This window comes from Oncorhynchus kisutch, linkage group LG7 (genome assembly GCF_002021735.2).
Source record: "Oncorhynchus kisutch isolate 150728-3 linkage group LG7, Okis_V2, whole genome shotgun sequence".
Lineage (NCBI taxonomy): Eukaryota > Metazoa > Chordata > Actinopteri > Salmoniformes > Salmonidae > Oncorhynchus > Oncorhynchus kisutch.
In genome coordinates, this window is record NC_034180.2 from 25,751,234 (window position 1) to 25,776,235 (window position 25,002).

The window sequence follows — 25,002 nt, forward strand, 5'->3', positions numbered from 1 at the left end:
CAAACATGTGGAAGAAGGTGCTCTGGTCAGATGAAACCAAAATTGAACTTTTTGGCAACAATGCAAAACGTTATGTTTGGCGTAAAAGCAACACAGCTCATCACCCTGAACACACATCCCCACTGTCAAACATGGTGGTGGCAGCATCATGGTTTGGGCCTGCTTTTCTTCAGCAGGGACAGGGAAGATGGTTAAAATTGATGGGAAGATGGATGGAGCCAAATACAGGACCATTCTGGAAGAAAACCTGATGGAGTCTGCAAAAGACCTGAGACTGGGACGGAGATTTGTCTTCCAACAAGACAATGATCCAAAACATAAAGCAAAATCTACAATGGAATGGTTCAAAAATAAACATATCCAGGTGTTAGAATGGCCAAGTCAAAGTCCAGACCTGAATCCAATCGAGAATCTGTGGAAAGAACTGAAAACTGCTGTTCACAAATGCTCTCCATCCAACCTCACTGAGCTCGAGCTGTTTTGCAAGGAGGAATGGGAAAAAATTTCGGTCTCTCGATGTGCAAAACTGATAGAGACATACCCCAAGTGACTTACAGCTGTAATCACAGCAAAAGGTGGCGCTACAAAGTATTAACTTAAGGGGGCTGAATAATTTTGCACGCCCAATTTTTCAGTTTTTGATTTGTTAAAAAAGTTTGAAATATCCAATAAATGTCGTTCCACTTCATGATTGTGTCCCACTTGTTGTTGATTCTTCACAAAAAAATACAGTTTTATATCTTTATGTTTGAAGCCTGAAATGTGGCAAAAGGTCGCAAAGTTCAATGGGGCCGAATACTTTCGCAAGGCACTGTATGTGGGCATATCCATGACAGCCAAAATAATGGCCTGGCCAGCATTTTTATACATTACCCTGAACATGATGGGATGTAAATTGCTTAATTAACTCAATAACCACACCTTCTTTAAATATACTTTATCCCTCATTTACTCAAGTGTTTCCATGATTTTTTCAGTTACAGTACCTATAGATAGCCTCTATCCCTATCAACACTCTCAAAATATTAATATAGGATGTGTAGTGTAGACTAGAGGTATGCAATGATGTATCTTCTAGTAAATGCACGTACCAGCTTTTAGTCTGTTAAATTTTAATCAATGTGGCAGATTTTATGTCCTTCACATACAGTTTCAGTCAAAAGTGTGGACACACTTACTCATTCCAGGGTTTTTCTTTATTTTTACTATTTTCTACATTGTAAAATAATAGTGATGACATCAAAACTATGAAATAACACATATGGAATCATGTAGTAATCAAAAGTGTTCAACAAATCAAAATATATTTTAGATTTTAGATTCTTGCCTTGCTGACAGCTTTGCACACTCTTGGCATTCTCTCAACCAGCTTCACCTGGAATGCTTTTCCAACCGTCTTGAAGGAGTTCCCACATATGATGAGCACTTGTTGGGCTGCTTTTCCTTCAATCTGCGGTTCAACTCATCCCAAACACACACTTTTCATCCCCACTGCCTGGCCATATCATGTATCTGCTACAAATGAGATATACTCTGTTATGATACGCTGCTTTGACAATCCCCTTCATAAGTAGCTCGTGGCTGTTTGCAGTGAGAGTGAATGGAGTTTATCGCTCAACTTATCAGCAGGCGTCCACTCTCCACTTTGCAGCCGGCAGGGGATTGTTGTGGTGTGTGAGTGTGTCAGTTTGACTCTCTCTCTCTCATGCACACATAAATAATGGGGTTGCTGTCAAAAGCGTTCCAATGTGTACAAAATCAGATAAGCCTTTCTCTGGAACACCCCATGACAAACAAAGTAGGTTAAGCCTAAGTATCCATGCAAGTAAATATTGTATCATAACAATACATCATATGCAGACTCTTATCTTTGTCTTTAGATTCAGTCTTTATATTATCATTCAAAGCAGGCTACAACAGCCAATTATGGAAATAGATGAGGCCAGTGTGAAAGCATTCTTAGGGACCATCATTATTATTTCCTTGGAATGCACCATTTTAAACAGACATGGTTCAACTGCCGCAGTGGTGACTCCTGTTAGTCATCCACACAGAGAGAGAGAGTCATGGGAGAAAGGTGGAGCTGGAGCAGGAGCAGGAAAACTACTGTATGTCAGAGGATATGAGGACAGATTAGCCATTTTAAAGTAAAGCACATTGAAAAAGGTTCCACCTGAACTATTTAGACTGCTTGGTAGAACTGCATCAGTGACAGTAAATCTGTCACAGCAGTTTCACAAGATGCAGACCAGGTCTGAGTTTTCATATAAGAGATGCAGAATGATGCATGCAGTTAAAGCTGCAAATGACAGCGTGATGCAGTGGTGAATGCTGTCTGTAAACAATCTGTAATTAGTTTGTGACATAGTGCAGTAATTAACAAGGTTCAGGTGTCCTATCCTCTGCAAACCCAGTTACATCCTAATCTAAACAAATCCAGTGTATCCCACTTGCTTGGGGATAACTTTGTTGGATCCTGCTCTCCTGCCTGTGCTAATGTTGTCATGAACAAATCTGAATTATCCATTCATCTGCATTTTTTATGGCCCAACACTAGCCTAGCAGGACACGCAAACAAGCCTCCCCTCGGTTTCAGCTGGTTTATTTGGAACAGGATGTGATATGGTATTTAAACCCCGACACACACACACATGCACAGATGCACGCCCCCACATGTGCACACACTCACACACTCGTAAACACAATCATAAACAGACAGAGGGGATCTGCACTGCAGCTGTGGAAATGAATTATGTATTTTTTGGGTGGAAGGAATTGAAACTCAAAGAGACACATGAATTCCACACACAACTTAATGACTGTGAACAGGAGGGAAGCGGGGAGAACACATCATCTTACTCAGTGTGACTTTCCTTACCCTTCCCTTCCTAAACACACAGATTTACATAATGTACATACATTTACACACATGCACATACATAGTCAAAAACCTCCAGGGTCCCATCTCTCCAGCAGTGATACTCATTAACTGCTGTGTTAAGAGTGCTAACTGACAAGCTCCCCATCTATCAATCTTTCTCTCTCCAACTCTTTCTCTCCTCACCTCTCCTTTCCTTTCCATCCCTCCCACCCCACATTTCTCCACCCCTCCTAACCCCCCCCCCCCCCCCCCGCCATCTTTCCCTCCTTCTCTCCATCAATCTCTCTGTGATCTGTGTACTGTAGAAACAGAGGAATGGCCGCTCCGCTTGATACAGTCTCTATCTTTCTCTCTCCCCTCCCTCAATCTCCTTCTACATCTCTCCTACCATCTCTTCCTGTGATCTGTAGGCTGTAGAGAGGAGAAATGGCCGCTTCACTTGCTACAGGCCTCTCTCTGTACCCTCCTCATTAATGAGAATCGCTCCTCTCCTTCCCACAATCCCCAGGAGTGTATCTATAAGAGCACAATTCTTTTTGCAGCTTGTTACTGGACAGCAAGGATGTTAAAGCTACATTGTGGGATTTAGGGAACTGTTCAGTGGTCTTTTCAATTCTTGAAATTTAGCCATTGATTCTTGAAGAATATAACTTAGAAATGCCTAATGAGCTTAGCACTGTCTGTCTTTATTTTATTTTTTATAATATTTACAGTGCATTCGGAAAGTATTCAGACCCCTTAACTTTGTCAACATTTTGTTATATTACAGCTTCATTCTAAAATGTATTAAATAGTTTCCCCCCCTCAGCAATCTACATACAATACCCCATAATGACAAAGCAAACAGGTTTTTGAATTTCTTTGCAAATGTATTTAAAAAAAAAAAAAAAACATTTACATAAGTATTCAGACCTTTTACTCAATACTTTGTTGAAGCACTTTTGGCAGCGATTACAGCCTCGAGTCTCATTGGGTATGATGCTACAAACTTGGCACACCTGTATTTGGGGAATTCATCCCATTCTTCTCTGCAGATCCTCTCAAGCTCTGTCAGGTTGGATGGGGAGCGTTGCTGCACAGTTATTTTCAGGTCTCTCCAGAGATGTCCGATCGGGTTCAAGTCCGGGCTGTGGCTGGGCCACTCAAGGACATTCAGAGACTTGTCTCGAAGCCATTTCTGCATTGTTTTGGCTGTGTGCTTAGGGTTGTTGTACTGTTGGAAGGTGAACCTTCGCCCCAGTCCTGAGTTCTCTGGAGCAGCATTAAGGATCTCTCTTTGTAATATGCTCCAATCATCTTTCCCTTGATCCTGACTAGTCTCCCAGTCCCTGCTGTTGAAAAACATCCCCACAGCATGATGATGCCATCACCACGCGTCACTGTATTTGTATTTATTCTGGATCCAATGCAGCAGCTACTCTTTCTTCGGTCCAGCAAAATGAAGGCAGTTTTTACAGTTTTAAAAACATCACGATACATTCACAGACCATGTGCCCTCAGGCACCTACTCCACCACTACCACATATATACAGTAAAAAATCCATGTACGTGTGTATAGTGCGTATGCTATCGTGTGTGTATGCATGTGCATCTGTACTTATGTTTGTGTTGCTTCACAGTCCCCGCTGTTCCATGATGTGTTTTATTTACTAATTTTACTGCTTGCGTGAGTTAATTGATGTGGAATAGAATTCCATGTAATCATGACTCTATCATGACTATTTAGTACTGTGTGCCTTCCATAGTCTGTTCTGGACTTGGGGACTGTGAAGAGACCTCTTGTGGCATGTCTTGTGGGGTATGCATGGCTGTCCGAGCTGTGCGTCAGTAGTTCAAACAGACAGCTCGGTGGATACAAGCAGTGATGAAGTCAATCTCTCCTTCACTTTGAGCCAGAAGAGATTGACATGCATATTATTAATATTAGCTCCCTGTGTACATCCAAGGACCAGCCATGTTGCCCTGTTCTGAACCAATTACAATTTTCCTAAGTCCTTTTATACGGCACCTGACCACACGACTGAACAGGTGCAACAAAATTAGGGCCTGTAGGACCTGCCTTGTTGACAGAGCTGTCAAGAATATAGAGCAGTGTCTTATTATGGACATACTTCTCCCCATCTTAGCTACTGTTGTATCAATATGTTTTGACCATGACTGTTTACAATCTAGGGTAACTCCAAGCAGTTTAGTCACCTCAACTTGCTCAATTTCCACATATTATTTATTTCAAGATTTAGTTGAGATTAAGGGTTTAGTGAAGGATTTGTCCCAAATACAATGCTTTTAGTTTTAGAAATATTTAGGATTAACTTACTCCTTGCCACACTCTGAAACTAACTGCAAGTCTTTGTTAAGTGTTGCAGTCATTTCAGTCGATGTAGTAGCTGACATGTATAGTGTTGAGTCATCCGCATACATAGACATTCTGGCTTTCCTCAGTCAGTGGAAATTCATTAGTAAAGATTGAAAAAAGTAAAGGGCCTAGACAGCTGCCTTGGGGAATTCCTGATTCTACCTGGAATATTTTGGAGACGCTTACATTAAAGAACAACCTTGGTGTTCTGTTAGCCAGGTAACTCTTTATCCACAATATAGCAGGGGGTGTAAAGCCATAACACATACGTTTTGCCAGCAACAGACTATGATTGATAATGTCATAGGCCGCACTGAAGTGTAACAAAACAGCCCCCACAATCTTTTTATCATCAATTTCTCTCAGCCAATTATCAATAATTTGTGTAAGTGCTGTGCTTGTTGAATGTACTTCTCTATTAGCATGCCGAAAGTTTGTTGTCAATTTATTTACTGTAAAATAGCATTTTTATCTGGTCAAACACAATTTATCCCAAAAGTTTACTAAGGGTTGGTAACAGGGTGATTGGTTGGCTATTTGAGCCACTAAAGGGGGATTTACTATTCTTGGGTAGCGAAATGACTTTTGCTTCCCTCCAAGCCTGAGGGCACACTGTCACACACTGATCTGTTTCACCTGTCCTTGTGCTTGTCTCCACCCCCTCCAAGTGTCACCCATCTTCCCCATTATCCCCTGGGTGTCTGACTGTTCCAATTCGTCTCGTTTTATCAAGTCAACCAGCGTGTTACTCCGTGCTCCTGCTTTTTCCTTTTCTCTGTTTTTTGCTAGTCCTCCCGGGTTTGACCCTTGCCTGCCTTGACTCTGAACCTGCCTGCCTGACCATACTGCCTGCCCTGACCTAGAGCCTGCCTGACACTTTGTACCTCTTGGACTCTGACCTTATGATCTTTTGCCTGTCCACGACCATTCTCTTGCCTACCCCTTGGATTATGATAAATATCAGAGACTCAAACCATCTGCCTCCCGTGTCTGCATCTGGGTCTCGCCCTGTGCCCTTATACACACACTTTCTAGTAGGCTTAAATTGAAGATGTGGCTATATCATCCGCTATAATCCTCAGTAATTTTCCATCCAAGTTGTCAGACCCCGGTGGCTTGTCAATGTTGATAGACAACAATAATTTTTTCACCTCTTCACACTAACTTTACAGAATTTTAAATTACAATGCTTGTCTTACATAATTCGTTCAGTTATACTTGGATCTGTTGTGTTAGCACTTGTTGCTGGCATGTTATGCCTAAATTTGCTAATCTTGCCAATGAAAAAATCAAGTAGTTGGCAAAAATCTGTTGGTTTTGTGATGAATGAGCCATCTGTTTTAATGAATGATGGAGCTGAGTTTGCCTTCCCAGAATTTCATTTAAGGTGCTCCAAAGCTTTTTACTATCATTATTTATTTAATTTATCTTGGTTTCATAACATAGTTTCTTCTGCTTTTTATTCAGGACCTTAAATAGACAGGTGTGTGCCTTTCCAAATCATGTCCAATTGTCACGTTCACTGTATGAAGGAGACCAAGGCGCAGGGTGGTATGCATACATTCTCTTTATTAAAAGAATGAACACTGAACAAACTAACAAAATACCAAAAGAAACGTGAAGCTATACAATAGAGTGCTGAAAGGTAACTACACATAGTCAAGATCCCACCACAGAAAGTGGGAAAAAGGCCTGCCTAAATATGATCCCCAATCAGAGACAACAGCTGTCTCTGATTGGGAACCATATCAGGCCAACATAGATATACAAAAACCCCTAGACATACAAAAACCCAAGAGTACCCACCCTTGTCACACCCTGACCTAACCAAAATATATAGAAAACAGAGATATCTAAGGTCAGGGCGTGACACCAATCAATTGAATTTACCACAGGTGGACTCCAGTCAAGTTGTAGAAACATATCAAAGATGATCAATGGAAACAGGATGTATCTGAGCTCAATTTCTAGTCTCATAGCAGAGCGTCTGAATACTTATGTAACGGTATTTTTGTTTTTTATTATTAATATATTTGCAAACATTTCTAAATATCTGTTTTCACTTTGTCATTGTGGGGTATTGTGTGAAGATTGATGAGGAAAGACATTAATCAATTTTAGAAAAAGGCTGTAATGTAACAAAATGTGGAAAAAGTCAAGGGGTATGAATACTTTCAGAATACGTTGTGTGTGTATATATATTTGTTCTTTCTTTTTTTCACTCCATGTACAAACGTATACATATGAAAAACAACTTACAGACACATACAAACAATGACTACATCTCATCTCCCAATAACCGCATGCTCACACCCCCATCCTTAGTACCTGTGTTATTATTTGGCACCTGCCACCTTTTTCTCGGATGCCCTTTATATTTCAATAATAAATCATTTGATTTTTAAATTGTGGTAAGTATTGCAGATTGACAAGTTTTTTTGTATATATGTTTTTTCAAGATGAGTGATGAGAAGAGAATCGTCCAGCCTATTGGGTATCTCGCTACACCCCCGTATGCCGTATCTTGAAATAGGCAGACTGATTAAAAGTCATTGTAAACTTGGGTGGATCGAGCCCTGAATGCTGATTAGCTGAAAGCCATGCTATATCAGTCTGTATACTACGAATATGACAGCATTTCTTATCACTGCTCTAATTACGTTGGTAACCAGTTTATAACAGCAATAACACACCTTGGGGGTTTGTGGTATATTGGCACTTTACCACGGCTAAGGGCTGTTTCAAGGCACTCCACGTTGTCTCATACTTAAGAACTTCCCTTAGCCGTGATAAATTGGCCATATACCACAACCCCTCGGACCTTATTGTTTAAGTATACATTGTAATAATCCTGACCGCCAACTTTCTAGCTCCACCCACAACTTCCGGATTTTACTGTATAACATTCCTAGAAAGCATGGATTATTGAGTCATTCTTAGTTTTACACTTAGAATTTGTGAATTTTGTCTCTTGTATAATAAATTCTATAAATTAGTTATACTTGTAAAGGTATTCCTCCTCTTCGTCTGAAGAGGTGTAGCAAGGATCGGACCAAGATGCGGCGTGGTAAGTGTCCATGGTGGTTTATTTAAAAACATAAACTGAACACTCAATGAATACAAAATAATAAACGTGAACAAAACTGAAACAGTACCATGTGGCGAACAAACACAGACACGGAAACAATCACCCACAAAACAACAGTGAAACCCAGGCTACCTAAGTATGATTCTCAATCAGAGACAACTAACAACACCTCCCTCTGATTGAGAACCATACTAGGCCGAACACAGAAAACCAACCTAGAAACACAAAACATAGAATGTCCACCCAACTCACGTCCTGACCAACTAAAACAAACAAATAACACAAGAACTAGGGTCAGAACGTGACAATACTGGATTAAGCGTACATTTTCGTTAACTGTAATTTTGTTAGTTATGCTTAAACGTTCCCTCGATTTTGTGCTAACATCAGTTCTTTTTAAGTCTTGGTTGCAATAGTTTATATTTTTATGTAAGAGATTGTCAGTTGGATATGCTCTCTGCAAAGTTTTGTATATCTTCCCTATCATATGAACATCTTTTTCTGACTCAAATAAATTCCCTCAAGGTTGTACTGATGTCCAAAAGTTTCAAATCAAAATTTCGGGACATGTAACTTTTAAGTTGCATGTTTTTGAAGATATCTACATTGATCAGTCCAAAATTACTTTGGAATTCTGTAATGTTTATACATGTATTACCTGTAACCAAGTCATTTACAGTTTCTATGCCTTATAGCTTATAGCTTATAGCTTAATGTTAGCTAACTAACATTGATCCTAGTTTGTTAGCATTAGCTATCTGCAGATTCATACTACAGCTATGACAGTGTTTGTATTGGTAGTAGTATGAGTTGGGATTATGTCGGTTCATTGTTTAGCTAGCTAGCTATCTACAAAAATGTCTTTGGTGGGGTAATTGGTATTACCAGAAATAAATACAAAAACTTTGGCAGCCATGCCCTTCTAAAGCGATTTTATTCGACCTGTAAGATTTATGGGAAATGTCTTCCTTAGTTATCTGCTTTCATATTGTTGAGAAATGGAATGGAATAAAGTTTTGTTGTCACTTATTAAGCATCCTAAAAGTTTCATAAGTTTTATTGTCCACTTAACTCTGATCTACAGCAATCCTTTATTATTTTGTCTTTGTCCTATTGCCATTATTTGTTTTTTTTCCCATGTTAATTATATATCCTTGAATTTGAGTAATATGAAAATATTTTTTGCAAAGCGGGCATTGAGTTTTCAATATTGGTCAGGTATATCAGGAGATCATCTGCAAATAAGTTTAGTTTATATTCATGTTTACCAATACTAATACCTGTCATGATTGGGTCCTGTCTAATTCTTTCAGCAAGCGGTTCAATTGCCAGTGCAAACAGAAGGGGGAGAAGGAACATCCCTGTCTTGTGCACCTTTCTAAAGCAATATCACCAGATAATGTTTTATTTATGTACAGTGGGGAGAACAAGTATTTGATACACTGCCAATTTTGCAGGTTTACCTACTTACAAAGCATGTAGACGTCTGTAATTTTTTATCATAGGTACACTTCAACTGTGAGAGATGGAATCTAAAACAAAAATCCAGAAAATCACAATGTATGATTTTTAAATAGTTAATTTGCATTTTATTGCATGACATGACATGAAGTATTTAATCACCTACCAACCAGTAAGAATTCCGGCTCTCACAGACCTGTTCGTTTTTCTTTAAGAAGCCTTCCTGTTCTCCACTCATTACCTGTATTAACTGCACCTGTTTGAACTCATTACCTGCATAAAATACACCTGTCCACACACTCAATCAAACAGACTCCAACCTCTCCACAATGGCCAAGACTAGAGAGCCGTGTAAGGACATCAGGGATAAAATTGTAGACCTGCACAAGGCTGGGATGGGCTACAGGACAATAGGCAAGCAGATTATTAGAAAATGAAAGAAGTTCAAGATGACAGTCAATCACCCTTGGTCTGGGGCTCCATGCAAGATCTCACCTTGTGGGGCATCAATGATCATGAGGAGGGTGAGGGATGACAGAGAAATTATTTTAAAGAATAGCATGTCATATCACTTACTCCGGCAGAGCCAAAGACACGACAATTGTGAGATATTTATTTGCTAATAAGTAGTATGCTTTATTGGAGGTTAACCTGTAGTTGTTGGCTCTCTTCAAAAGTATTTTTTTTTATTCCTGCTTATGTTCAGAAATTGTGTTTTCTCCTTTAGTGATAGTGATTTATTTTTCTTTAATTTTAATTTCTAATCAGATTTAACTTTTGCCGAGATTATCCTTCCACTAATGTACGCCTTATAAGCATCCCAAATTATATTGGGGTCAGATTTTCGTTGTCCTCTATGTACACATGTCTAATGGTTAAGGTTAGAATTTTTTCATTTAAGTATTTCATAAATGTTGGGTCCAGAAGATAAGCTCTTCAATTATCCAAATTCTGTCACTAAGTGTATTTTCTATTGGTGTAATTAAGCATGATGCCTGAGAATTATCCAATATCACTATATTATACATTTTTTTATCCAATAAATTGTTGAGTGCATTTTTTAAGAAAAAAAGGGGTCAATTCTTGAATAGCTTTTCTTACTTTGAAAAAAAAGGAATAGTCTTTTGTAGTTGTGAATTGTAATCTCCAGATGTCTTGTAAACTATTTGTAGAGATTACATTTTTCAGCCTTTTGGAGGTTCCTTAAATGTGCCTTTTTGTATTACTACTTTGTCAATTTATCGAATGTATGATTTAGGGCACCTGCTAAAATAATAGTTCCTGTCTGGATTTGATCTAATATAGCTTGAATTCTATGTAAAAACACCACATTTGTGGGGTCCTCCCTTATAACTTAGTTGGTAGAGCATGGCACTTGCAACGCCTGGGTTGTGGGTTTGATTCCCACGGGGGGGGCTTTACTCTACTCATCGCACTCTAGTGACTCCTTGTGGCGGGCTACAGAGTTGAGCTCTGTTTCATCTGACAAACTGATGAAACTGATTTCCGGGTTAAGCGGACGGGTGTCACAAAATTGGGGAGAAAACGGGGGTAAAATATCCCAGCACTTCTTGGTCCATGTACTGCGATAAGTTCAAATTGTGAATTCTATTTTATCAGGTTGCCCACAACTCTGCTCTTACTACAGTAGGTGGATGCATAGGCCTCTCCAACCCAGCTCCTCTTTAAATGTTAAATTGCAAGAAAACCACATCTGCTTACAATCTGTTTCATGCCGATCCGATGGCATTGCTCCAGATCCTCTGGTGATACATCCACACCAACCTCCTACAATATCAGCTTGATCACGTAGCTGGAAAAGTCTCATTTTCCTGGTCTTCCGGTAGGGACAATATTCTCATTATTTTGTCTCGTTCTGTTTTCTAGCTGGCCCAGTTCATCTTCTAAAGTTTGCACCTTTGTTTTCAGAAGGCCAGTTTTGTTTTGATGTCTTCGCTCGTCCACGGGCCCGCCCTGTATGCATATCTGAAATTATACTCTACTTTCCTTTGTAACAGATTGTAGCATTTTGTTTGATTTGGTGAGCATTGAGTGCATTTTAGCTATGTTTTCCTAGATATCCTTCAGCTGTTTGTTGCTCTCATTTGCATCTCCAAGTTGTTCTTTGTCTTTTCATCTAAGCGAAGCCATGGCTTGTTGGGTTTGAGTCGCAGCGTCGCTTTACCCACAGATTGGTTCGCTGTTGTACATAACTGACCGCTTACTTTATCCCGGTTGCTTGGGGATATATTGATCTATCAATTATAAAGGCTTAATTTAAACTATGTTGTCTGGCTTCTACATATAGTCACAGTTTGGACTGTAACCAGCGGAGCTATGCCCCATGCGTCCTATCGGTATGCGCATGCGCTGCCTATCTCATCAGTTTACAGGGCAACAACCCTTAAAATTCAAAATATTGAATCATGCAAGATACGGTTCTTAACTATACAACTACCTTTTTCGTCAAACTTCTAGTTAATTTGTCTGTCTTTATCATAACCCAAAATATAATTTATTACTCCACTGTTTACAAACAGAAAGAATGTCAACAAACAATGTATACAATGTATAGCTTCGATATGTCATCAAAACTGACTCATTGCCCCTCATTGCAACTACAGAGCTGTCTATGTATTTGAGAGAGGTTACATTTCCCTAGCCCCATCCCTCAGATGTATACCAAAAAAGGGTTAAGGACCCCGTTTCGTAGTCTTTTTTTCAATCTCAGGCTGTAGTTTTTAAGGAGAGCTATTCACAAGCCACCAGAGCAGAGCACTCAGCTCAGAACACCACACAGACTAACTGTTGTCAACAGGGCTCCGCTTGTTCTTTTCAGCCCTCCGGAAGGGCTCTCAGAACAGGTCAAACTTCATCTTAGTGTCAACTGCAGAGCCATTGGAGAGGATACACTTGAATGAGGATCAGTGACAGGGATTGGATCAATTGAAGATGGGCTAAACTGGATAATCCAATCAACTCGCAGCTCCCTCTCGATAATGCACATATGTGCTGTGTTCGAATACTCAAACAAACCGCACTAACCATATGATTTCTGGCGTGAATATATAGTGTGCTTATTGGTCATAGTATGGATATACTGTAGTACTAAATTCGGCAAAATATGAAGTAGACACGCAGAGGACACTATTTCCGTACTTTAGGGCTCATAATACAATTCTTCAGGAAATGGGAGTGGCTTCACATCGTTTTCAGATTTGAAAATGGCAGAAAATATGCAGCCAAAGTACAATGAGTAGATAGAAATTCGTTGCTTTAACTAATTATGACAAATGTTGAGCAATGTAATAAAGTAATGACTTTTCAAATAAGTTACCTTACACGTTATGTTGGCTGACAATTTGTTGGCTACGCTGTCCTTACGAACCACATAGCATATCATTAAAGTATGTACCGGTATAGCTACCTAAAGTTAGTTGGCTACTTACATCAAACTTGCCAGTATATTAACTAAAGGCTATCTAACTAACTACCTAACATTTATTTACTTGATTATTCCCTTCATTCTTAGCTTAGCTAAATGGTATAGTCGTTGTGCGTTCTCAGTGGACATTCGGGTGCTTTTGTAAATTTGCTCTGGCTATCTACTCAGATTTCTGAGCAGTCTTGTCTGACTGTACCAGAGCACAGAATAATGCATTTACAAGCACTCAACACCCCTTGAATATGGCCAGTGTCCATAAAAGTTGGCAAAAAGCGTAATGAAATTGTTTCCAGCAGCACAGGTAAGGTCACCAACACTCTGGATAACATAACCGCCTAACCAGCTCTGCTAGGATGAGTAAAATGGTCAGAGTGGTCTCATTTGTGTCTGGAAGTAGCTAGCAAGCTAGCCAACGTTGGCTTGGATGCTTGACTGCAGTTGTAAGGTCAGAACACTCAAATCAACCCCACTCCTCTGCCTGAGCGTCCAGAGTGCGGCCCGAGCATCCAGTGTGTGCTCTGAATTTACAAACGGACAATCTGACAATGCTATGAATTTACAGGAGCAGAGTAAAGGGAACAGGGTAGGAGACAGAGACGTAAACAAGCAGGTTACACTTTATTGTGAGAAAATGTAATGGATTAGTGCAGTGTTATAAAATGGGAGATATGTACTGTTCAACACTTTTGGAAGGTATAGCCTGCCTCAAGCTGGTCCCACTCCGACTCAGAGAATCAGACTGATCCAAACTCACTTGTTCTGGTGGACGAGATACCTCCTTGGCGGCAGGTGTTGAAGATGTCCACCATCGCCTTGGAGGTGGCCTCGCTAGTCTCGTCCTTGATTGGTATCATACAAAACTAAAATCTATTTTTGGTTCCAATCACCCTTTTTAATGGGTTACAGAAGGGAATTTAGAGTTAAGCACATACTCTTCCTTTACTGACCTTAATAATGGGTATTACCTCCACCCACTTGGTAAAGTGATTGGTCTCCGTCAGACACCAGCTGTTGCCATTCCTGGATTTCGTGAAGGGTCCGATGAGGTCCACCCCTGACATTTAAAGTGTTAGAGAAGATTACTTTATCCTTACCCGTATCTGTGTCATAAAGTATGCAGATTTTCATATTTGTAAGGATACTGACACACACACACACACACACACATTCTATAATATTGACCTCTGCTGTGGTCAAATAAAGAAACCATTATCAAACAACGTATAAGTGCAAAATTTGATTTGGGACATTTACCGATCATGTGCCATGGTAAAACAACTTTGATGGGTTTCAACTCCTGCGCCATAGTCTTCACCCTCTCAAACTTTTGTCAGGCTTAACAGGGTACTGACCTTTTTAAGCAAAAATGGACAAATTGAAACATTGTGTGCGCTCCGATATGACAGTAATTGAAATCATAATAATTTCAGATATAATAAATGTGATTGATAAACAAAAGGTTATTTCACTTGACCAGCTGTCCACCTCCTTGACAATTCCCCATCAGAAGCGTAGGTTGATTTTGCCAATCATGCTCTTCACTCCGAAATGGCCAGCATGCACCTCAGTCAGCACCGCCTCCTTAGTAAAAATCCCCCTCTTGTGTGGCTGGCCATCCTTCCCACTGTTACGAGAATTATGTTATCAATGTTCATAAACTGAACTTCAATTCAACTACTCAGTCTGCAACCCAGAATTTTTAAGATTCTAGTTGAATGAAACAGACAGTCCCAGCTTACAATAGCCAAAAAGTTTATTCACAAGAGCTCTAAAAATCATACAATGCACATAGCCTTTTATACCTCACATTTGGTCATATAAATGCCCCTCCTCCTCTCTACCACTGTCAATGTTGTTTACAAGTTTTCTCCAACACATACATTGCTTTTCATATCCTACAACATGTTACATAATCTACGGCAAGCCTAACGGTTTCGCCCCTCCCTGGGTGGGGAGACCTCCTTCCCTGTAATCAGTTTCAGTGGTCACAAGTTGTCTGCCACAGTTCCTTGTCTGTTAACAGTTCCTCTTTCCCTATGCACATACATTCAAGAATTCTAGTCTTATGATTCAAACACATTTCACTCCATTATACAGTGACAGGGTGGAATACTGTTAGTATTTCTTAACATTACTTTAACCGTATAAATTATTTAGTCATTATCTTAACATTACCTTAAACATTATATAACACCGACATAGGTAGACATGATTGCCTAACAAGTTGGAAAAGAAGAGTTGTTGAAATACTCAAGTCTAAGTACAATTGCACTGCTGTCTTTTTCTCTCTTTCTCTCTCCATCTTCCACTCCCTTCCCACCTCTCTCTTTCATCCTTTCTTTCTCACCCCCCTCCCCTAGTGAAGAGACCTAGTTAATTAAGGGCATTTGGAATTACCATAATTGCTTACACCTATCCATTTGATTGATCAGGTTTAACTTATCGCTAGACACCACAATATGACAGACATATAACTATTACAGTGGAGGCTGTTGAGGGGAGGATGCTCATAATAACGGCTGGAATGGAGTCAATTGAATGGTAACAACCACATGGAAACCATGTGTTTGATACCATTCCATTTACTCCATATTATGAGCCATCCTCCCCTCAGCAGCCTCCACTGAACTATACGTATAGCTAGCAACTAGCTAAAATTGGATGTAAAATTGTTGTTGAAAAAAATGGATGTACATAGCTAAACCCGTCCAGTTATCTGCTTAATGTTACTGTTTCACTCCCTGATCATTACCCCACTGTGTTCTCTGTTTGTCTGTTGCCAGTGCGTTTTGTTTTGTGAAACCTACCAGCGGTTTCTCCCTTGCTCCTGTCTGCTCTAGTTCCTGTTTTCCCAGTTTTGACCATTCTGCCTGCCCTGACCCTGAGACTGCCTGACGTTCTGGACCTTTTGCACCCTATCTGAATTACTGACCTCTGCCGGCCCTTGACCTGTCATTTTGCCTGCCCCTGTACTAGTAATACACTTTTTTTTACTTTGACACTGTTTGCATCTGGGTCTTACCTGAAATGTGATAGTTACCCTGAATTGTGAATTTCTCTGAATGTTGTGCCTCTTGTCGAGATCATCGATATCTTCATAGTAACGTCCCTTCGCCTGGTTGGAAAGATAAAAGAACATGGGGGGCGTGCTCGGTCCTCCTTTTCCTGTAGTCCACGATCAGCTCCTTTTTCTTTCTTTGAGGGAGAGGTTGTTGTCCTGGTGCCACACTGCCAGATCTCTGACCTCTCTGTTTTCTGTCTCGTCGTCATCTGTGGTCAGGCCTGCCACCGTCGTGTCGTTTGCAAACTTAATGATGGTGTTGGAGTCATGCGCGGTAATGCAGTAATGTGTGAACAGGGAGTACAGGAGGAGACTAAGCAGGCACTCCTGAGGGGACCTCACGTTGAGGCTCAGCGTGGTGGATGTCTTGTTGCATACCCTCACCACCTGGGGGAGGCCCGTCAGGAAGTCCAGGATCCAGTTGCAGGTGGAGGTGTTTTAATCCCAGGGTCTTTAGCTTGGTGATGAGCTTGGAGGGCACATTGGTGTGAGGGACTGGGCTGTAGTCAATGAACAGCAATCTCACGTAGGATGTTAATTTTGTCTAGTTGGGAAAGGGCCGTGTGGAGTTAAATAGAGATTGCATAATCTCTGGATCTGTTGTGGCGTTATGCAAATTAGAGTGGGTCCAGAGTGTCTGGGATGATGGTGTTGATGTGAGCCATGATGAGCCTTTCAAAGCTTTTCATGGTTATAGTCATGAGTCCTATGGGGCAATGGTCAGTTAGACAGATTACTTTGGTGTTCTTGGGCAAAGGGACAATGGGGGTCTGCTTGAAACATGTATAGTTGAAGTCGGAAGTTTACATACACCTTAGCCAAATACATTTAAACTGTTTTTCACAATTCCTGACATTTAATCCTAGTAAACATTCCCTGTCTTAGGTCAGTTAGGATCAACACTTTATTTTAAGAATGTGAAATGTCAGAATAATAGTAGAGAGATGTCACGATCATACTTGGACCAAAGCGCAGCATGGAATCAGTTCAACATCTTTTTATTTTAAGAGAGAACTGAACAAAAGAACAATAATGAATAAACGATATTTGAAGCTCAAGCAGTGCTCAACAGGCAACTGCACAGAAACAAGATCCCACAAAACACAGTGGTGAAATGGCTGCCTAAATATGATCCCCAATCAGAGACAATGATAAACAGCTGCCTCTGATTGGGAACCATACCAGGCCAACAGAAATAATTAACCTAGATAGGAACACACCCCCCCCAGTCACACCCCGACCTAACCAGAATAACAAGGCTCTCTATGGTCAGGGCGTGACCGTACCCCCCCCCCCCCCCCCCCCCCCCTCCGGCCGCAAAACCTGAAACCAACTGGGGAGGGTAGGGGGGTGACTAGTGTTGGTAGCAGCTCCGATGCGGGTCTTTGCACCTGCCCAGACCACGGGTCCGACCATGGAGCCGTGTTGAACGCCATGTCCGGACTGGGCATCAGCGCAGCGGAGGGCACCAGACATGGTACTGGGTTGTATGCCGCACCCGACTGGCACCAGTGCCGAAGAAGGCTCCTGCCATGGAGCTGAGTTGACCGCCGTGCCTGGACTGGGCACCAGCTTAGAGGAAGGCTCCTGCCATGGAGTGGGACCAGACGCCATGCCTGGACTGGACACCGGCGCAGAGGAAGGATCCGGCCTTGGAGCGGGACTGGACACCGTGCCTGGACTGGACATCAGGGCAGAGGAAGGCTCCTGTCATGGAGCTGTAGCTGGACTGGACGCCGTGCCTGGACTGGGCATCGGCGCAGAGAAGGGCTCCTGCAATGTAGCTGGACTAGACGCCATGCTCGGACTGGGCATCGGCGCAGAGGAAGGCTCCTGCCCTGGAGCTGGAGGTTCCAGACCATGGACCGTCACAGGAGGTTCCGGACCGGGGACCTGTGGCCGGAGGCTCCGGACTGGGGAGGCGCACTGGAGGCCTGATGCGTGGGGCCGGCACAGGACGTACCAGACTGGGGACACGCACTTCAGGGAGAGTGCGAGGAGGAGGCACAGGACGTACTGGGCTGTGGAGGCGCACTGGAGACCTGGTGCGTAGAGTTGACACAGATGGTGCCGGAATGATGACACACTTCACACGGCGAGTGCGGGGAGCTGGCGCAGGACGTACTGGGCTGTGGAGGCGCACTGGAGACCTGGTGCGTAGGGCCGGCACAAATTGTACGGGAATGGTAACACACACCTCAGGGCGTGTGCGTGGAGGAGACACAGGACGTACCGGACTGGGGAGGCGCACTGGAGGCCAGATGTGTGAAACTGGTGCAGATGACACTGGACTGGTGTCACGCTTCTCAGCACACCCGATCTGAAGCATTCATCACCACCACCTCTCTCCTGAATCTTTCGTTGAGTTCCTCCTTCAACTCCCTGACGGTCTCTGGCTCATTCCTCGGCTCTGCCAACCACCCTGTGTGCCCGCCCCCCAAAAAACATTTGGGCTGTCTTTTGGACTTTCTACCTAGTGCGAACCCCGGGGACGTCGCTGTCCTCCCTTCTCTCCTGTCGTCTGTCTCCATGGCAGGCTTTCGTATCTTGCCAAGACTTCCTCCCAAGGCACGCTGCTTGGTCCTTGTGTTGTGGGATCTTCTCTCACGATCGTTGGAAGCATCATACTCGGACCAAAGCGCAGCGTGAAATCGGTTCAACATCTTTTTATTATAAGAGAGAACCGAACAAAAAAACTAAGAATAAACGATAAGTGAAGCTCAAGCAGTGCTCAACAGGCAACTACACAGAAACAAGATCCCACAAAACACAGTGGTGAAATGGCTGCCTAAATATGATCCCCAATCAGAGATAATGATAAACAGCTGTCTCTGATTGGGGATCATACTGTATTTAGGCAGCCATTACCCCACTGTTTTTTTGTGGGATCTTGTTTTGAGTATGTGCATGTAGCACCTCTTATGTTATGGTTCGTTGTTTGGTTCCTTTTGTTTTTGTAAGTTTCACAAAAAATAAGATGTGGAACTCGGAGCACGCTACGAATTGGTCCGTCTCTACACACAACCGTGACAAGAGAATGAATTATTTCAGCTTTTATTTCATTCATCACAATCCCAGTGGGCCAGACGTTTACATACACTCAATTCATTTTTGGTAGCATTGCCTTTAAATTGTTGAACTTGGGTCAAATGTTTCGGATAGCCTTCCACAGGCTTCCCACAATACTTCCCACAATAACTGAGTCAGGTTTGTAGGCCTTCTTGCTCGCACACACTTTTTCTGCCCACATATTTTCTATAGGATTGAGGTCAGGGCTTTGTGATGGCCACTCCAATATCTTGACTTTGTTAGCCATTTTGCCGCAACTTTGGAAGTATGCTTGGGGTCATTGTCCATTTGGAAGACCCATTTGTGACCAAGCTTTAACTTAACTTCCTGACTGATGTCTTGAGATGCTTCAATATATCCACATAATTTCCCTCCCTCATGATGCCATATATTTTTTTAAGTGCACCAGTCCCTTTTACAGCAAAGTACCCCCACAGCATGATGCTGCCACCCCCGTGCTTCACAGTTGGGATGGTGTTCTTCGGCTTGCAAGCCTCCCCCTTTTTCCTCCAAACATACAAATGATCATTTTGGCCAAACAGTTCTATTTCTGATTCATTTTGGTTTTGGAGCAGTTGCAGCTTCCTTGCTGAGCGGCCTTTCAGGTTATGTTGATATAAGACTTGTTTTATTGTGGATATAGATACTTTTGTACCTGTTTCCCCCAGAATCTTCACAAGGTACTTTGGTGTTGTTTTGGGATTGATTTGCACTTTTCGCACCAAGGTACGTTCATCTCAATCCAAGATGGCATAGCAGTCAGACGTCTTTGTCTTGTCTTACGTATATATATTTTTATATATTTTTCTTCGCATTGTTTTTAATATTTTTCCTAAACCTCAACTTCAAAATACTCTCCTGCAACATGCCTCACCCAATGTGGTGTGGATCTGGTTTTTTTTCTAAAGTATTTCTATTTACCTCCGAACTGGAATACCTCAACTGAAGCTAGCTAACTATCTAGCTACCAGCTATCGGTCAGCTAACCACTGCTAGCGGTCATCAGCTAACCTTTAGCTCGGAAAGCTCTCGCCAGTTCATACAACGCATTTCAAACCAGAGCATACCGGACCATTTTTCTCTCCATATCCCTGGATTCCAACCGCAAACTCTGAACCTTTTCATCTGGATCATCACAGCTAGCTAACCGCAACTCGGGTTGACTACTCCTGGCTAATGTTTCCGTCCGGAGCTAGCACCAACTAGCCTGGAGCTAGCCCATGCTAGACCCATCTCCCAGCTAGGGCTCCTGGGCTACTCCTGAAGCCCACTCCTCAGCTACAATATCCGGACCCCTCTACTGCCGGTACAGGGCACGGAACCCCGCTGATCCGTCATGACTGGAATACCATCATAATCTGCCCGAGGATCCTAACAGGATCCGAACAGGCCCCTCGGACGCGATGTCCCCTGAAGGCCATTCTGCTAACCATCTAGAGCATATTGGACTGTTAGCTGATCCATCAGGCAGTTTCTTGAACCACTATACCCATTTTGCCAATTGGACTTGGACCTCTCTGCTACTTGGAACCCTACTAATTCCATGACTGGTCTATCGACGTCACCGTACGAGGAGGCAAAAACAGACTTTCCCCCATCGCGATGTCCATCTAAGACCCTTATGCTACCTTGCTAGCCCAGGCCTGCTAACTGCTAGCTTGCTAAACCCGGGCCTGCTAACTGTCTGAATCGCCGTGTCCCCAGCCAGCTCAACCACCCACTGGACCCATACGACCACTTGGCTACGCATGCCTTTCCCTAATATAAATATGCCTTGTACATTACTGTCTTGGTTAGTGATTACTGTCTTATTTCACTGTAGAGCCTCAAGCTCAATATGCCTTAACCAACCATGTTGTTCCACCTCCCACATCTGTGATGACATCACCTGGTTTAAACGTCTCTAGAGACTATATCTCTCTCATCATTACTCAATACCTAGGTTTACCTCCAATGTACTCTATTCCTACCATACCATTGTCTGTACATTATGCCTTGAATCTATGCTAACGTGCTAGACAGCCAGTTCTTATAGCCTTTAGCCGTACCCTTATCCTACTTCTCCTCTGTTCCTCTGGTGTAGAGGTTAATCCAGGACCTGCAGTGCCTAGCTCCACTCCTACTCCCCAGGTGCTCATATTTGTGACTTCTGTAACCATAAAAGCCTTGGTTTCATGCATGTTAACATTAGAAGCCTACTCCCTAAGTTTGCTTTATTCACTGCCTTAGCACATTCTACCAACCCGTGTCTGAATCCTGACTTAGGAAAACCACCAAAAACCCTGAAATTTCCATCCCTAACTAACATTTTCTGCTAAGATAGAAATACCAAAAGGGGCGTTGTTGCAATCTACTGCAGAGATAGCCTGCAGAGTTCTGTCTTACTATCCAGGTCTGTACCAAAACCATTTGAGCTTCTACTTCTAAAGATTCACCGTTCCAGAAACAAGTCTCTCACCGTTTCCCCTTGCCATAGACCACCCTCTGCCCCCAGCTGTGCCCTGCATATCATATGGGAATTGATTTCCCCCCATCTATCTTCTGAGCTCGTGCTGCTAGGTGACCTAAACTGGGACATGCTTAACACCTCGGCCATCCTACAATCTAAGCTTGATGCCCTCAATCTCAGATAAATGATCTATGAACCTACCAGGTACAACCCCAAATCCGTAAACATGGGCAACCTCATAGATATCATCCTAACTAACTCGCCCTCCAAATACACCTCTGTGGTTTTCAACCAAGATCTCAGAGATCACTGCCTCATTGCCTGCATCCGTAATGGGTCTGCGGTCAAACAACCACCCCTCATCACTGTCAAACACTCCCTAAAACACTTCAGCGAACATGCCTTTCTAATCGACCTGGCCGGGGTATCCTGGAATGACATTGACCTCATCCCGTCAGTAGAGGATGCCTGGTTATTCTTTAAAAGTGGATTCCTCACCATCTTAAATAAGCATGCCCCATTCCAAAAATTTAGAACCAGGAATAGATATAGCCATTGGTTCACTCCAGAGCTGTCTGCCATTGACCAGCACAAAAACATCCTGTGGTATTCTGCATTAGCATCGAATAACCCCTGTGATATGCAACTTTTCAGGGAAGTTAGGAACCAATATACACAGGCAGTTAGGAAAGCTAAGGCTAGCTTTTTCAAACAGAAATGTGCATCCTGTAGTGTAAAGGCCATGGAGAATAAGAGCACCTCCTCCCAGTTGCCCACTGCACTGAGGCTAGGAAACACTGTCACTACCTATTCATCCACAATAATTGAGTATTTCAATAAGCATTTTTCTATTGCTGGCCATGCTTTCCACCTGGTTACCCTTACCCCGGTCAACAGACCTACGCTCCCCACAGCTACTCGCCCAAACCTCCCCCACTTCTCCTTCACCCAAATCCAGATAGCTGAAAGAGCTGCAAAATCTGGACCCCTATAAATCAGCCGGGATAGACAATCTGGACCCTCTCTTTCTAAAATTATCTGCCGAAATTGTTGCAACCCCTATTTACTAGCCTGTTCAACCTCTCTTTCGTATCGTCTGAGACTCCCATAGATAGGAAAGCTGCCGCGGTCATCCCCCTCTTCAAAGGGAGAGACACTCTAGACTCAAACTGCTACAGACCTACAGTATTTCTACCCTGCCTTTCTAAGGTCTTTAAAAGCCAAGTTAACAAACAGATTACCGACCATTTCTAATCTCGCCGCTATGCAATCTGGTTTTAGAGGTGGTCGTGGGTGCACCTCAGCCAAGCTCAAAATCCTAAACGATTTCATAACCACCATCGATAAAAGACATTACTGTGCAGCCGTATTCATCGACCTGGCTAAGGCTTTGGACTCTGTCAATCACAACATTCTTATTGGAAGACTCAACAGCCTTGGTTTCACAAATTATTGCCTCGCTTGGTTCACCAACTACTTCTCCGATACAGTTCTGTATGTCAAATTAGAGGGCCTGTTGTCCGGACCTCTGGCAGTCTCTATGGGGGTGCCACAGGGTTCAATTCTCGGGCCGACTCGCTTCTCTGTATGCATCAATGATGTCGCTCTGCTGCTGGTGATTCTTTGATCCACCTCTACGCAGACTACATCATTCTGTATACCTCTGGCCCACTGTGTTAACTAACCTCCAGATGAGCTTCAATGCCACACAACTCTCCTTCCGTGGCCTCCAACTGCTCTTAACCTCTCTGGGATATGTGGACTAGCGTCCCACCTGGCCAAAAGCCAGAGAAAATGCAGAGCGCCAAATTCAAATAAAACACTATAAAAATCAAAAACTTTCATGAAATCACACAAAAAGGCTTTTTGGCGAAAGCAAACGATGCTATTATCTGAGAATAGCACCTCCGTAAACAAAGAGAGAAAAGCATATTTCAACCCTGCAGGCGCGACACAAAACGCAGAAATAAAAATAGAATTCACGCCTTACCTTTGACGAGCTTCTTTTGTGGCACTCCAATATGTCCCATAAACATAACAAATGGTCCTTTTGTTTGATTAATTCCATCTATATATATCCAAAATGTCAATTTATTTGGCGCGTTTGATCCAGAAAAACACCTGTTCCAACTTGCGCAACGTGACTACAAAATATCTCAAAAGTTACCTGTAAACTTTGCCAAAACATTTCAAACTACTTTTGTAACACAACTTTAGGCATCTTGTAACGTAAATAATCGATAAAATTGAAGACGGGATGATCTGTGTTCAATACAGGAGGAAAACAAACTGTAGCTAGCTTTCTGGTCACGGGTCTCTATCTAACAGTACACTTGAAGTGACCCTTGTTCTGAACAGTGCTACTTCTTCATTCAACAAAGGAAAAACCTCAACCAATTACTAAAGACTGGTGACATCCAGTGGAAGTGATAGGAACTGCAAGAAGGTCCCTTGGAAATCTGGATTCCCAATGAAAACCATTGAAAAGAGTGACCTCAAAACAAAACTAAATCTGAATGGTTTGTCCTCTGGGTTTTGCCTGCTAAATAAGTTATATTATACTCACAGACATGATTCAAACAGTTTTAGAAACGTCAGAGTGTTTTCTATCCAAATCTACTAAGAATATGCATATCTTATCTTCTTATCTTCTGGGGATGAGTAGCAGGACATGAAAATACTGCCCCCTGTCACCAAGAAGATAAATGCAAATAAAACTAAATGCATGCTCTTCCACCGATACTCTGGACAGTTCTGAATATGTGGACAACTACAAATACCTAGGTGTCTGGTTAGACTACAAACTCTCCTTCCAGACTCACAAACATCTCCAATCCAAAATTAAATTTAGAATTGGCTTCTTATTTCGATGGCATAGTCTATCACAGTGCCATCCGTTTTGTCACCAAAGCCCCATATACTACCCACCACTGCGACCTGTATGCTCTCGTTGGCTGGCCCTCGCTTCATACTCGTCGCCAAACCCACTGGCTCTAGGTCATCTACAAGTCTCTGCTTGGTAAAGCCCCGCCTTATCTCAGCTCACTGGTCACCATAGCAGCACCCATCCGTGGCACGCGCTTCAGCAGGTATATCTCACTGGTCACCCCCAACGTTAATTCTTCCTTTGGCCGCCTCTCCTTCCAGTTATCCACTGCCAATGACTGGAACAAACTGCAAAAATCTCTGAAG

The 25,002-nt window shown here is 42.4% G+C and overlaps 1 long non-coding RNA gene across 1 annotated transcript; it reads right to left on the reverse strand.

Moving 5' to 3' along the window:
* Positions 1-13,836: 13,836 nt before the first annotated feature.
* Positions 13,837-14,979, reverse strand: LOC116374634 (uncharacterized). Its single transcript, XR_004210527.1, has 2 exons — positions 14,486-14,979; positions 13,837-14,285 (listed from the first exon to the last, which is right to left on the reverse strand). It is a non-coding gene; the product is annotated as an uncharacterized LOC116374634 (long non-coding RNA).
* Between the last annotated feature and the right edge of the window lie 10,023 nt (positions 14,980-25,002).